The following is a 15,404-nucleotide window of genomic DNA, read 5'->3' on the forward strand; positions in this document are numbered from 1 at the left end:
GACAGCATCCGCCCAATTTGCTCAGCTACTGGGGTGCGGTAAACCTTTATCATGTCATTATCACACAGCAAGTGCATGTAATGTATGTTTATGTGTGCATGCACAAGCTTTTGTGCAAGTGTGAGTGTGTGTGTGTGTGTGTGTGTGTGTGTGTGTGTGTGTGTGTGTGTGTGTGTGTGTGTGTGTGTGTGTGTGTGTGTGTGTGTGTGTGTGTGTCTGCGTCTCTTTGTGTCTGTGTGTGTTTCTTCGGCAGTGTGTCTTTGCGTTTGTGTCTCCTTGTGTGCGTGTGCGTGTGTGTGTGTGTGTGTGTGAGAGTATGTGCAAGTGCATGTGTGTATATTTGCGTATTTGTGTGTCTGTATGTCCGTTTGTATGCGTGAGAAAGCTTGCACAGGGCCTCGTCGACGATGAACTAATTGCTTTGAAATGAAAGTGCACACAGCCTTCCTTGTCAAAACCTTTCTGCTCCTAATGAAACACTGTGCTTATGTAGTCCAATACTGCGGCGTTGCTGCTGCATCAAAGGATATTCCCGCCAGACCTCGGCAAAAAACCCAACACCAAACCTAGTTTTGCCTGGATCCCCAAATATACAGTAGGGGTACAGGACACGGGGATATCAAAGCCTGTCTCCACCTTCTAAACTATTCATCAGCGGTAGAAAGGAGTGGGTCCATTATGATCTGCTTATCTCAAAATTTTGGCTTTTCATACTAGAAGGGAAGATTCCCCATCCCACACGACTCTGATAAGACCGGTGATGACATGCACAGCCTGAAATGGTGTGTGTGTGTGTGTGTCTTTGTGCGTGTGTGTGTCTTTACGAGTGCATGTGTCTGCGCGTGTGTGTGTGTCTTTGGGAGTGCATGTGCGTCTTTGCATGTGTGTCTTTGCATGTGTGTCTTTGTGTGTGTGTGCGTGTGTGTGTTTGTGTGTGTCTTTGCGTGTGTGGGTGTCTTTGCGCGTGTGTGTCTTTGCGCGCGTGTGTCTTTGCGCGCATGTGTGGCAGCTAACCCGTGCTGTGATTCGTATGCGTGCTGCTTTAAAGGTTAATGAACTCAAGCAGTAGAGCTCCGTTCACGGTGAACAAAACACCAACAACCTTCAGCCACCTCAGGCAGAGCCCAGGCAAAACATCAGGGAGAGAGTTTTACAAATCTGCAAAAGCATATGACTGACACACACACACACACACACACACACACACACACACACACACACACACACACACACACACACACACACACACACACACACACACACACACACACACACACACACACACACACACCGTCGTTCAGATTCACGAATCCAAAGGCAAAAGCCCTTTGTAAGCCTTGGTTTCCATGGTGACTGACGCTATGGAAACATGGAGGATTTATTTAAAAACCCACCAGTGACATTAGCCTCTCCACACCTCAAAAGACAGAATAAAGAGACAGACAGACAGACGGACGGATGGACGGACGGACAGAGCATGAAAGAGACCGCAGCTCCAGGAGTCATTGCAGAAGGTGTGATCAGTTCTGTTTTTGTATCGCGGGCCGGTCGCTGGTCACTAATGGTGCAGTGGAGGCATACGGCGCAGTCTCACGCCAGCCTGCTAACACTGCCAGCTAGAGAGGCCTGAGCACGGGGTGGAGACCAAAGATTGAGCCGCAGAGAGAGAGAGACAGAGACAGAGAATGAAAATGAGTCATAACAAGTGCAAAAAAAAGAGAGATGAAAGAGAGAGAGAGAGAGAGAGAGAGAGAGAGAGAGAGAGAGAGAGAGACAGAGAGGCAAGGCCAGAGAGACAGAGAGAGAATGAATGAAACTGAGTCATTAGAGGCAATGAAAAAGAGAGAGAGAGCGAGACAGAGGGACGGACAAAGGCACAAAGAGAGACAGAGGGAGAGAGAGAGGCAGGGATGTGAAGGAGGCTGGTCGGGTGATTGGAGCCATGGTGTCCTGACTCCTCAACCCAGGAAGTGAAATTGGTTGTTTCCCTCATTGCCTCCGTTCCCATCTTGGCCCGAGCCTCCAGCCCCCCCCTTCCTTCCCCTCCCCCCCGGGGCTGTCGTAAAGGAAGGCTCTGGCCTGACAGATGAACAGTCGGGACAAGTAACCAAGCAAACCCCCTGACATTTGAGAGAGAGAGAGAGAGAGAGAGAGAGAGAGAGAGAGAGAGAGAGAGAGAGAGAGAGAGAGAGAGAGAGAGAGAGAGGAGACATGGATGGGATAAGAGGAGACGGAAAGAGAAATGGGGAAAAGTAAAAACATAAGATGCCATGAAAGGCGGGCAGGTCCATCATTATTTCTGCCGGATCAGAGCAGGGGTCCTGCTGTGGCATCCGAACCAGAAGACAAGACGTGCACCGAGAGTGGGACGTACATGGGAGAGGGCGTGGTGAGAGAGGGACGTACATGGGAGAGGGCGTGCTGGGAGAGGGACGTACAGGGGAGAGGGCGTGCTGGGAGAGGGACGTACAGGGGAGAGGGCGTGCTGGGAGAGGGACGTACAGGGGAGAGGGCGTGCTGGGAGAGGGACGTACAGGGGAGAGGGCGTGCTGGGAGAGGGACGTACAGGGGAGAGGGCGTGCTGGGAGAGGGACGTACAGGGGAGAGGGCGTGCTGGGAGAGGGACGTACAGGGGAGAGGGCGTGCTGGGAGAGGGACGTACAGGGGAGAGGGCGTGCAGAGAGAGGGAGCCGTTGAGGAACAGGTCACTAGTAGAGGAGTGTTGTTCATAGGCTCGAAAAAATACATCACATTTGACTTGCAGGCAAAGATGAGGGAGAGAGACGGAGAGTGAGGGGGAGAGAGAGAGAGAGAGAGAGAGAGAGAGAGAGAGAGAGAGAGAGAGAGAGAGAGAGAGAGAGAGAGAGAGAGAGAGAGAGAGAGAGAGAGAGAGAGAGAGAGAGAGAGAGAGAGAGAGAGAGAGACAGAGACAGAGGATACAAAGTGAGCGACAGAAAAAGAAAGATGCAGAGAGAGAGATACGTAGAGAGAGACAGACATAGACAGACCGAGACAGAGAGACATAGACAGAGACAGAGACAGAGAGAGACCGAGACCGAGACAGAGACAGACATAGACCGAGAGAGACAGAGACAGAGACAGAGACAGAGACAGAGAGAGCGAAAGGGCCGGTGAGGCAGTAGGGATTTCTGTAGAAACCCACATATTTGTGTCCGTATGCTGTACTTCAGAGCTGCTATCTGCTCGGGCGGAGAGTCCTGTGTCGACGGAAGGATGACGAACCAGAGGACCGTCTGAGGGTTTCCTATCGCAGCTCGTGGGTCTTTCATCCCGGCAGTTATTGGCTTCTTGAACTAGTGCACCCGAGGCGTTTTTGTGATAATTATGGTAATACACAACAGTACAAGTAAGAAATGGATATCAATGAATAAAGAGTGTTATTAATAGGAGTACACTGCCAGTGTGTGTGTGTGTGCCCGGCTGACCCCCCCGTTGATTGTGTGTTTTGTGTCTCTGACGGTTATGACGCCAGTGTTGTTTAGTTACTGTTTTGCGTTGTATTGTATTGTATTATTGCGACTACTGTTGTTAAACCAACTGCCCCTGGGCGACATTAAAGACTCGCGCGCCAGCTTATCTCTGGAAGACAACCGTACAGTGGGACTTTAGACGTTTTCTTCTGGGCGTGAAGACATTGTTTCCCTCCTCGCCATTCTTTCTCTTGTGTCTCAAGTAACACGACAAGAAATATCCTGTTGGTGTTATAGTAAATCGAATAAATTAACAAGACACGTTCCTCAAGTGCTTTTTCTCACTGACACACACACACACACACACACACACACACACACACACACACACACACACACACACACACACACACACACACACACACACACACACCAACCTATTCCAACTTCTATCATTTTCCACCGGGGGTTACGCTTTGAAGTTTAGTAATTTATTTTTATATATATGCATAAAAAAAAAAAATATATATACGCATGCATGTCTGTGCTCCCCTCCCACACACCCAGGGCACCGTGCAGAATGATCCTGGGACCCGCACACAGCAGAGCACGTGGAAACGTATTCAGATGCACGGCGGCACGACCAATCCTCCTCAAGCAAGGCTGGGATCCAAATCCGGGGGGATGGGTGTGTGTGTGGGCGGGCGGGAGGGAGGGAGGGAGGGAGGGAGGGAGGGAGGGAGGGAGGGAGGGGGAGGTGGGAGGAGGACAGCGGGGGAGTGGAGCGGGATGACATGGGACATCAGTGCCCGGGTACATCTGTGCCAGCATATGCAAAGACTCTCTGACCCTCTGCTACCCACTCACCCACAGACATGCCCACCCACAGAGAATGTGTGTGTGTGTGTGTGTGTGTGTGTGTGTGTGTGTGTGTGTGTGTGTGTGTGTGTGTGTGTGTGTGTGTGTGTGTGTGTGTGTGTGTGTGTGTGTGTGTGTGTGTGTGTGTGTGTGTGTGTGTGTGGACAGACGCAGGTATGTCCTTAACGTTATTAACTCTGGCTATTTCAACCAGCGTCATTTGCACAATATCCCACAGTGGAAAAAAACAACACAAAAACAGCTGCATATTCTTCCCAGTTCCCTCCGCGACCCCGACCTTCTCAGTACTGCAACCCCCTCCCCCTCCTCCTCCCCCCCCCCTGTCCTGCTCGGCTGTCTATTAGCAATCAGCTGGTGAAAGCGCTGGTGTCACATCAAAAAGGCGGCGCTCATCACCTTGATCTACGCACATCTCTCCCACACCCCCCCCCCCCCCCCCCCCCCCCCACCCACACACACACACACAGCCTCAGCCCCACTCGCTTCCCCCCTCACTGATGACAGTATCCTGCCACACCCTCGATTCCTGCCGTCCTCTGATCACCCTCACCATCCACATGGATGAGAAACGCTATAGTTAGAAAATATCATCCCCCTCTCTGTCCCTCTCTCTCTCTCTTTGACTGCCTTGATGTGTTTGATCTATTTTCGAAATCACCAGGATTCATGGATCATGTTTCATCAGGCATTGTCACTTATTTGAGTTATTTAGCAAAGGAAATATACGTGGGGCGGATTTTGTGCCTGTGCGATTCTTTCATTTTGCACCCGTCTGTAGGTGGATGGGTTGAGTTTTCAGCATTCTGTCAAACGCAATATATTTTGTCGGTCCCAAAAGGAGAAAAATGTTTAATATGCAAACCGTTGTATGAACTGTGTTACCAAAAGACACTGCAGCAAAGTCTCTCTCTCCCCCTCTCCCTCTCTCTCTCCCTCTCATGGGCAAGTCGAGGCAGAGAGTGTTCAAAGGCCAACCCCTGCTTACCCCTTAAAGTTACGACTCTCTCCCCCCCCCCCCCCCCCCCCCCCCCTCCCCCCCACACACACACACACACACACACACACCCATTAACAGACACCCAAATACAAAGTCACACACACACACAATCTCCCGCCACCATTGGCCTGTTTTCCCACGGGTGATAGCACTATGTCTGTGTCTGGCCACATAATTAAATCCGCAGGGGGGGGGGTGGGAGGAGGGGCTTGTCCAGTGAAGCAATGCCACTCAAGATGACACAGGGACACAGCTGTGGGACAGCACACACACACACACACACACACACAGCGCACGTACGTACAGAACACACACACACACATACACAGACGCATTCCGAGGCATTTCCACGCCTCGCTCATTAGCGTTTGTGTGGAATGGGATTTGCGGCATTCTTCTAAGTCCCCTGAAACAGACAGCGCGGTGTCAGTCCCAGGGAGAACACCATCACGTACACGCAGTGAGGCGGATCCCTTTGAACCGCTTCAGTCTCGCCCCCACAACAGAGAGAATGGAGCTAGGAGGCTGAGGTACAGACACACAAATACAAACATACACACACACACACACACAGTGACAAACACACACAGTGTACGTATACAACACATATACAAAGGATCTTTTTCTTACCTTGCTGCTTTAGTCGCTCACAGATGAACAAACACAGGTGCTTGTCAATGAAATAAACCAACACCTTTGTTGTCTCACAGACAGCCAATGATTGGTGTTGGATTCAAAATGTATAAACAAGCCAATTCTAATCCGGCCAATCCAAGGCCAGTCCAACTGTCCGACTTGAACCCAGTGAACCGAATCACCGGCTCCCTTATCCATCTTAAGTGGGGCAGACTTTCATTTTAGTGGCGTGGACTGGGGTAGAATATTAACACAGGTGATGATAACGAGAGGGAGAGAGAGATGACATCATGCAGTATAAAAAAAAAAGACAAAAATAAAACTGTAAACGTAAGCGGGAAGATTAGAGCGCAATGGTGCTCAGACAGCAAGGCTGTCAAATAATAAAACATTTAACCGCGCTTGAGGTTTAACAGCATTTACTGAAATCACTGATGCCGTCATTACACTTTACGATTCGTACAAGTCTTTATGACGCACTGTAGGGTTCTCAACGAGGTCATGTGGGCAGCCCTGTGTGTGCCTTTGCTTGCGTGCGTGCGTGCGTGCGTGCGTGCGTGCGTGCGTGCGTGCGTGCGTGCGTGCGTGCGTGCGTGCGTGCGTGCGTGCGTGCGTGCGTGCGTGCGTGCGTGCGTGCGTGCGTGCGTGCGTGCGTGCGTGCGTGCGTGCGTGCGTGCGTGCGTGCGTGCGTGCGTGCGTGCGTGCGTGCGTGCGTGCGTGCGTGCGTGCGTGCGTGCGTGCGTGCGTGCGTGCGTGCGTGCGTGCGTGCGTGCGTGCGTGCGTGCGTGCGTGCGTGCGTGCGTGCGTGCGTGCGTGCGTGCATTGCTATTCGTTTGAACACAAATTACTACAAAACGGGTCAAATCAGTCGGGTCGACCGAATACATATTTTTACCACAATAGAGTTTTTACCCAGTTTGATAGAAATGAAAGAAAGGGAAGCTTATTTGAGGGTGGGGTGTGTGTGTGTGTGTATGTGCCTGTGTGCGTGTGGATGCAAGGAGATGTTCAGCTGTAGTGTGGGCCATGTCCCTTACTCTAGGCCTACACGACAGGAAACAAATGGAGAATCGAGCCATCCAAGCACACATTTAAAGACTGAAAACCCCTGCTCACACAGCACGCCCTTCCCTTCAGATCCACACCCAGCCACACATGGCTGGGTAACAAGCACTCCCCCCGCCGCGCGACTACCTCAGCAGTCTCTGGAGGCCTCCGACAGATCTGGATGCATATCTCACATTGTTGATAAGTACCTCGCCGCCTTTAAACATTAATCACAACCCTCGCAGTTTTACTGGTTCGGGGTGCGGTGTAATTAGAGTCTCGGAGAGCGAACAGCTGGCGTTAAGATCAGAATATAGACTCGTGGAGATTACGACGTTTGCGCATCTCGAGTTCATTGCACAGCCTCCGAGTGGGGTTGGCGGTTCTAGGTCGGTGAGGGGTTCTGAGTCTTCGGATGGGGGCTTTACGTCGTGTGCTTGACGGGTGTTTCCTAGCGCACGCCTGAGGGGAGACTTCACCGATTCACCCCTGCACTGATGCTCACGCTTCTCACCTGAGACCGAGAATGAAAAAAGTTTGGGGGAGTATGTCGCTCACGTTAGATCCCCCATGGTGATGGAACGACTGGAACTGGATATTGCATTTATTATACGTATTTATTTTTGAACAGATTTTTATAGGAGGAGCCATATAGAAAAAGCATCAGCAGCTTGTGATTTGTCAACTGTCAACAAACGGATATCAAACTATCTGCACCAGAGGATCAGAGCGTAAAAAGCCCCCGTTCTTTAATGATCTGCCTGATATACTGACAACAACACACCCAAAAAGATGGATGCTTAGTACCGAGTTAATGCGTTTAGAAGCCAAATAAGGACCAAATACAAGCCTCCTATGTTTTTACTTCTGGTGCTCTTTCTCCACGTTACTCATGACATGCAACATTGTGCACACACGGTCGCGCTGTAATCAATACACACCTATACTTGAGTTCTGAGGTAACCTTGTGTATATTAAAGGCCGTCTCGCTGTATGTTAAGGGGCCACAGTGCGCTCGTACCAATAGGACTAGCCGCGACGTACCAGTCGGGGAGGATTGATGAGGCGGCTCGCTGGAGACATCATTAAAAACTAATTAATTTAATTTGCCTTTTTTTATCCCCGAGACTGATGGCACGCAAATTAACAGTGAATGGGATTAATCCAGAGCCGTTTGTGGAAGATCTACTGGGAAATGAGAAGAGTAGAGGGTGGGACATTTACAGCTGGGATGGGGATCAGATATTAACGTACAGCCAGAGATATATGTCTGACAATTGAGAGAGAGAATTAATCTCCCATGTCTCCTCCCTCCATTCAGAGAATCCTCGCCCCGACTGAATCCCAGGACAATTGATCTACTTCCAATCTTCATGTTGAGCCTGTAGATGTAGAGCTGTGAAGCTTTGCTTCTTTGCAATCACATTGTCTGCTCTTGAATCTTCTGGGTTTCTGCACAGCAATCGTCAGACGTTTGCTATGAATAAAGGGGGGAGGGCACCACACAGAGTGTAGGGAAAGTTTGAGTGAGGCCCTATGGAGGGCAGAGAGAGAGAGAGAGAGAGAGAGAGAGAGAGAGAGAGAGAGAGAGAGAGAGACAAAAGGGAAAGGAGCGGTAGAGAGAAGAGAGAGCTGTGAGCAGAGTACGAAGCACCAGTCCACCCTGGCTCTTAGATCAGCCCACCTGACCCCGTGTCGTCCCAGGGGGAGAGGAGGAACGAGCGGTAAAACCACACCCAAAGAGGAGCCACAACGGCCCAGTGGTGCACTTCCACCGTACAACCAGAAGGCCGTTGTGTGTTCCGGTCTGACCCCGCCCACTTCCCGGAGCGGACCTTTACGCCCGTAACGAGCGCCGTGGTGATTTATGACCGCTTCAGAGTGACCATAAAGCGGAGGTCCGGACCGCAGCGGGGAGCGGCCGATAGCGCCCGGCCTTGGCCTGGCTGTGAATGGATCCTGACCTTGGACACGTTAACCTCCCCGGGGGATTCATTAGTGCTCCACAAAAGCCACAAGCAGCGATCGCGTTGCGTCGTAAACGGCTTAGCACTTAGCCTCCTGTTTACCCAACGGGCTGTTGTGTGCTTTGTGATCCGCGAGGCCTTCGCTGGGCTGGAAGGCACTGGGCGGCTCGCTGTCAGGGGTGGGCGTCGCCACTGATTTGCCTCATCGGTTAGAATCCGATTCACCATGTCGGGAATCGATTAATTTCCGATTCTATCCGATTTGATTCAATATCGATTCGGTTATTCGGAAATTTCAGTTGCGATACCAATTTTGCTTCGATATGAAATATATTCTGATAGAACTAATGCTGTAAATTGTACAAGGAACCCTCGAACCTGGTGCATTATTAAAAATATTAATGTTTACATTCAGAATCAACCCCAAAGCAGGTCTTACACATTATATCTTATTTGTATCAGATTCTGTACAGTAGTCAAGTAAGTAGCCTACTGTTACAAGGGATGTAATTAAAAGGACATTACAAAATCTGAACAGATCTGAGCAGAGTCGCTGTATCCCCTCGCAGTCTCTGCAGAAGATCAGACGAGGTGAAACCGGTGGCCTGGATCAATTAGCCCTTCATTAGGCCAGGTTCCATGGTGTGCCTCCCTTGTTTAAGGTCGAGGTGTGGCCTCTCCCCCAGAAGGTCGTGTGCATCTCATGGATTCTCAGCGACCGGGAGCACCCGCACAAGTCATAACAGCTGTCAAAACGGCACGTTACCCTGGCAACCGTCTCTCTCTCTTGCCACAACAGAGGTAACCACCTTGGCACGGCAGTATGCTGCTGTAAAAACAACAAATGCTGAATATGAAATTAGAGAGAGGGAGCGAGAGCGTGGGAGAGAGCGAGGGGGATGGAGAGAGAGATAGCGGGGGAGAGAGAGAGAGCGGGGGAGAGAGAGAGAGCGGGGGAGAGAGAGAGAGCGGGGTAGAGAGAGGGAGGCAGAGAGAGAGGGAGACGGAGATTAAGAGATATTGCTGCAGTGTCTTTGGGAGCACAGCACACACAACGGTTTGCTTGTTAAACATTATTCTCCTTTTGGGACCGACGTTGTATTGTATGTGACAAAATGCTGAAACCTGCCATCCAGCAGTAGACAGACAGGTACAAATGAAAGAATCGCTTCGCTACGCACAAGAAAACACATAAACACACCCACATGCACACTCATACCCTACACACACACACGGACACACACACCTTCCTCAATCAAATGAGTGACAGTTCCTTTTGAAAAAATGCTAGATACATTTATCTCGATGATTTTTAAAACACATCAAACATGTCGAGGCAGTAAAACTGGCACAGAAATACATCCACACATAAAAAAAGCCAATTGTTTTTCTTCAAAATTCATTGGCGGTCAATAACAGGTTGTAAATAAACCAGGTAGACAAGGAGGTAATAAACTGTGACCGAATCAGGAATTACTTGCACAGCACTAGGGTACAATTTTGAGATTCAGTTATGATGTTTACAACTGGAGATAAACTGGGTATCTTTGGTTGAACACTTTCATTAAATCCATTTTGAAACGGATTAAGTGATACTGCTAGACTTGCTCTGTTTCGTCCTATACCATCGGACTTGCAGGCCTGCTACGTAACCTTTGTTTCCCTCCAGGGGAGTAAGCCAAGACTACGCCTGCCATGTTAAATTCACGATAACAACCAAAAACAAACACATCTCTAACACCGTCAAACACTATGAAAAGTCGTCTTTGTGTTGTGAACGAGGTTGAGAACAAGCAGTGGACCCTCCCCTTGTTGCCATGGGTACTCAGCCAGGGCTGGCCTTGATAAACGGCGCTGGTGTGCAGAAGCCCAGGCACACTATAACTCCACACTACAGAATCCAGGCAGGCAGACGGCGCTGAGAGCATTATTCTCCCCTGGACTGCTATTGTCACTCTTTTCCCTCTGTTTTATCTGGCTCATCCCGGCGTGTCTGCCGTCCGCGGCATGGTACTGCCACCGGCAGCCATGTAACTCTTGGAGATTCTCATTACTGCTGGGCAGGCCAATCACAGAGATGATTGCCTTCCGGAGAGCGGGAAGCCTCCATTACTGCTCCGGAGAGCTTTCGGCGTTGTGGCTGAATGGGACCCAGCGTGGCCGACCGACCGTTGTGTAATCCCAGCCGTGCAGCGAGCTCATATTTCCGAGTGCAATAGCGTTTCTAAAATAAGAGTAACATCATAGCTCCCTGGAGAACGAGTTGGGGAGAAGGTTGACACGAGGACAGATGTAAAACCACACCCTTTCATATATTACCGTGTGCGTACCTAAACGATGACGAATGGGGTTGTCTTAGGCGGTGTACTCCACAATGGAAGATACAGGGCAGAGGACAACCGAGGTCAAACAATGGATTACCATACGGTCTGAGTTATCATCAGTCGCGCTGCGAGACAAGAGCCGGATGATCAGGGAAAACAATCAAGAAAACCTCATTATAGAATTAGCAGCAATAAGGCAAAGCTTTAGGGCTACACATAGGGGCCCACAGAGATGAGGCAGATGAGAAAGGATAGTTGATTAAAGAACAAGGGGAAGAGACTGTTTCAGAGTTGTTCCCATACCGAAACCAGTATCGGAAATTCCTCTGATACTGCCTCAAATACAGTAACACTACGTTGTTATGCTGCGTTCGTTAATGGTCAGAGGTGGAACGTCGGAATGGGAAACGCGTCATCTCTGACCGACATGCGTTTGAGCTCCCAAGTCTGAAAAACATGGATGCATGTACGCTTAACTTCAAGATTACAAATGTATTATTATAATTATAATGTTAATGATCTATTTCTGAAAAAAAGAAATTGTCAACAGTAAGTGAACTATACATTGCTGTCATCACAACAGAACCCTTCAATAAGAACAAGCGGTATAAGTAATTACAATAGATGCCTAACCGATGTAGCTAGATGCTGTATCTGTATATACTCTGGCTGATACTCAAGTTCAGGAATCTGAATCAGTGTCGAGAAGGGGGGAAAAAAGAAAAAAAATAGTGGAACATCTCCAGTCTGTTGCCTGTTCTTTCAATGTGCTCAGGTTCGAATGCTTTCTGCACAAGTCCTTCTTCTCGACCTTGGTAGAGATGCTGTGTTGCCAGTTAAAGCCAGCGTGAGTGTGTGTTGTACAGAGGTAAAGACATCTCGAGACGAAACTACATGTCGGCAGTGCCGTTTTCAGACCGTCTCTGCTGCTAAGGACACTTGGAGGTTGATTACAAACGCCAGGAAATGATTACAGGACTGATGAAGATGCATTAGGCTCTGTACTTCTATCTCGAATGAGTTTGTAGTCATGTGAGTTCCTGGTGTGTGTGTGTGTGTGTGTGTGTGTGTGTGTGTGTGTGTGTGTGTGTGTGTGTGTGTGTGTGTGTGTGTGTGTGTGTGTGTGTGTGTGTGTGTGTGTGTGTGTGTGTGTGTGTGTGTGTGTGTGTGTGTGTGTGCATGTGTGTGTGGGTCTGTGTGTGTGTGCACGTGTGTGTTTAACGGCTTAATGGTTAGACACAATGACAGACAGCTAGAAATCGTGCCAAATCTTCTCCCCATCCCCAGATTTTATTAATAACTCGGTATCTTTCACCATTGTTTCATTGTCATCGCGGACACCTCTGACAATGCCAGCTGCTCTACTGTTAGCTAGACCATCAGTAGCGCCGCGGGCTGCTAATCACCCCAGTCCATCTCCACCTAGACCCCTATTATACACTGCCAAATTACTATAGCCTGGCAAAGCCAAAACACTGGGTGATGCAATGCCCGACTTTCTCTGCCACGGCTTGAGCAGTAAATCTCCCTCAAAAACGGCCGCTGCCAAATGAGAGGTATCTGCCGAGCATCCTCAAAATGTCACCTCTTTCTTCAAGTGGTTGGCCTCTCCTTCGTTGTCCCTTTGACCGGTCCCGGCATGAACATCATCAGAGCTTCGTGGTCAACGGAAGAAGGCACTGCTGCAGGCTACAGCTGCGCTTTGGCACTCCTCATCCACGCCGTTGAGATGCCTGACGCGTCAATCACGCATCGAGGGATGGAGGGGAGGCGGGACTTGATGGCGCGTCAGGGTGGCAGACGAGGGGCACTGCACGAGTGACATCTCACTGCAGTAAGTAACATTAAACTAAGAGCTGCAAGTTCAGCATTTCTTTGTCTGGGAGGCACGACACTTAAATGGTAAATGGTAAATGGACTGTATTTATATAGCAATTTTCTTACAAATGGCCACTCAAAGTGCTTTACAATATTGCCTAACATTCACCCATTCACGGGTGAATTCAACCATGCAAGGCGACCGCCAGCTCGTCGGGAGCAGTCAGGGTGAGGCGTCTTGCTCAGGGACGCCTCGACACTCGAACTAGCAACCTTCCTGTTACCGGCCGAAACCTGCTCTACCTCCTGAGCCACATGCCGCCAATTACAACTTAAAGGTCTGGACACCAGCAGGTCGCAAAGAGCGACCCCCCCCCCCGAAACCAAGCCCCGCAATGCACACGTTTCTGCCCACCATCCCCACCCCAGACCCAACCTGCAGCCTGCCGTCCCCAATGAGCGATGGCGTGACGCCAGGACAGCACACCAGCAATCATCTCCCACTTCCCTGATTCGACACGTCCCCCCCGGGGGGCCGCGGCTGATTGGCATTCATGGCCAGTGCTACGGTCACACACTCCATTACGGGTCTCATTACGTGGAACCGGGCCCCCCGGGGGGGGGGTCCGGGCAGGTGGCGCGTGGACGGGCGGCGAGAAGGTGACGGCTGGAGGTTCTCTCCTTGAAGAGTGTGTTCCCTCCTCTCCCCTCCGGGGGCCGGGGGCCGGGGGCCAGGAGGGCTCTGCTCCCAGCGCTAATCCAATGTTTGTCTGACACCGTGGATGATCCTTTAATCCAGAATGCTGCTCGACCATCTCCAGCCAGCCAGCATGCCAGCTGAGCCAATCACCAGCCCGTACAGGGCTTTAAGCGCACGCACACACACACACACACACCACAAGCTAGGATACAGACACCAGCTGTTGGACTCAGCTGTTTGACAGAGCCTAGTGATAGAGAGTGTGTGTGTGTGTGTGTGTGTGTGTGTGTGTGTGTGTGTGTGTGTGTGTGTGTGTGTGTACGCCCATGTATGATTGTGTGTGTGTGTGTGTACGCCCATGTATGATTGTGTGTGTGTGTGTGTGTGTGTGTGTGTGTGTGTGTGTGTGTGTGTGTGTGTGTGTGTGTGTGTGTGTGTGTGTGTGTGTGTGTGTGTGTGTGCGTGCGTGCGTGCGTGCGTGCGTGCGTGCGTGCGTGCGTGCGTGCGTGCGTGCGTGCGTGCGTGCGTGCGTGCGTGCGTGCGTGCGTGCGTGCGTGCGTGCGTGCGTGCGTGCGTGCGTGCGTGCGTGCGTGCGTGCGTGCGTGCGTGCGTGTGCTTGCGATTACGTTTATACAGGCAAAGCATGTGCAAGGGATAGCAGCAAATTACCCAAAATCGATTCGTCATCCAAACATAAACAAATCAAGAGCGAACATACGGCATCAATCGGACGGCATGGAGAGAGACAGAGAGACGGAACCAGAACGAGGCAGATCAGCCTCACCTTCTAAACCCTGCTTGTTATTCACACCAGCCACAGGGAGTGTTTTGCCCAACGCTGGGCGTGTGGAGAACAGAGCCTCCAAACGGACTGCCTTTATCCAGCTCTTTTGTAACCAGCGGCCACTCAAAGCGCTTTACAATATCCCCTAACATTCACACATTCATGCACACATTCACACACCGACGGCGGAGTCAGCCACGCAGGGCGACAGCCAGCTCGTCAGGAGCAGTCAGGGTGAGGTGGTCTTGCTCAGGGACACCTCGACACCCGAGGATCGAGCTAGCAAACCTTCCGGCTACCAGGTGACCCGCTCTACCTCCCGAGCCACATGCCGCCCACCAGCTCACCTCACAGAGAGCGGCACCGAGCAGAACATCGTTGGAACGAACGAGCAAAGCGTGCAGCCACGGCCCGACGCCCGAGCCTTTCAGGAGGAGACGACCCTCCAGGAGACGGCCGGGTTGTGCCGCCACGGAGGCAGTAAAAACCTCGGCGAGGCCCGGAGGACACGACCGCGGGAGACACGCCGGCGGGTTCCAATAAATCACCTCATCCTTCTTCCCAAGTAGCAGCCGCTGGACGTTAATCAGAGCAGAGCATCTGGGGCGCAGAGGGGGGAGGGAGGGAGGGAGGGAGGGAGGGAGGGAGGGAGGAGGGGAGGAGGGGAGGAAGGGAGTGGGGGGAGGGCTGCAGCAGGGAGGATAAGTTAGGGTAGTGTGTCGCTGACTCTCCGGTGTTCCAGACGGCAATGGGAAGCCTTTGTAGTTCCTCTAAGGTAAAGGAGGATGTGGGGGGGGGGGGGGGGGGGGGGGGGGGGGGGG

Source organism: Gadus chalcogrammus, chromosome 14, assembly GCF_026213295.1.
Source record: "Gadus chalcogrammus isolate NIFS_2021 chromosome 14, NIFS_Gcha_1.0, whole genome shotgun sequence".
NCBI lineage: Eukaryota > Metazoa > Chordata > Actinopteri > Gadiformes > Gadidae > Gadus > Gadus chalcogrammus.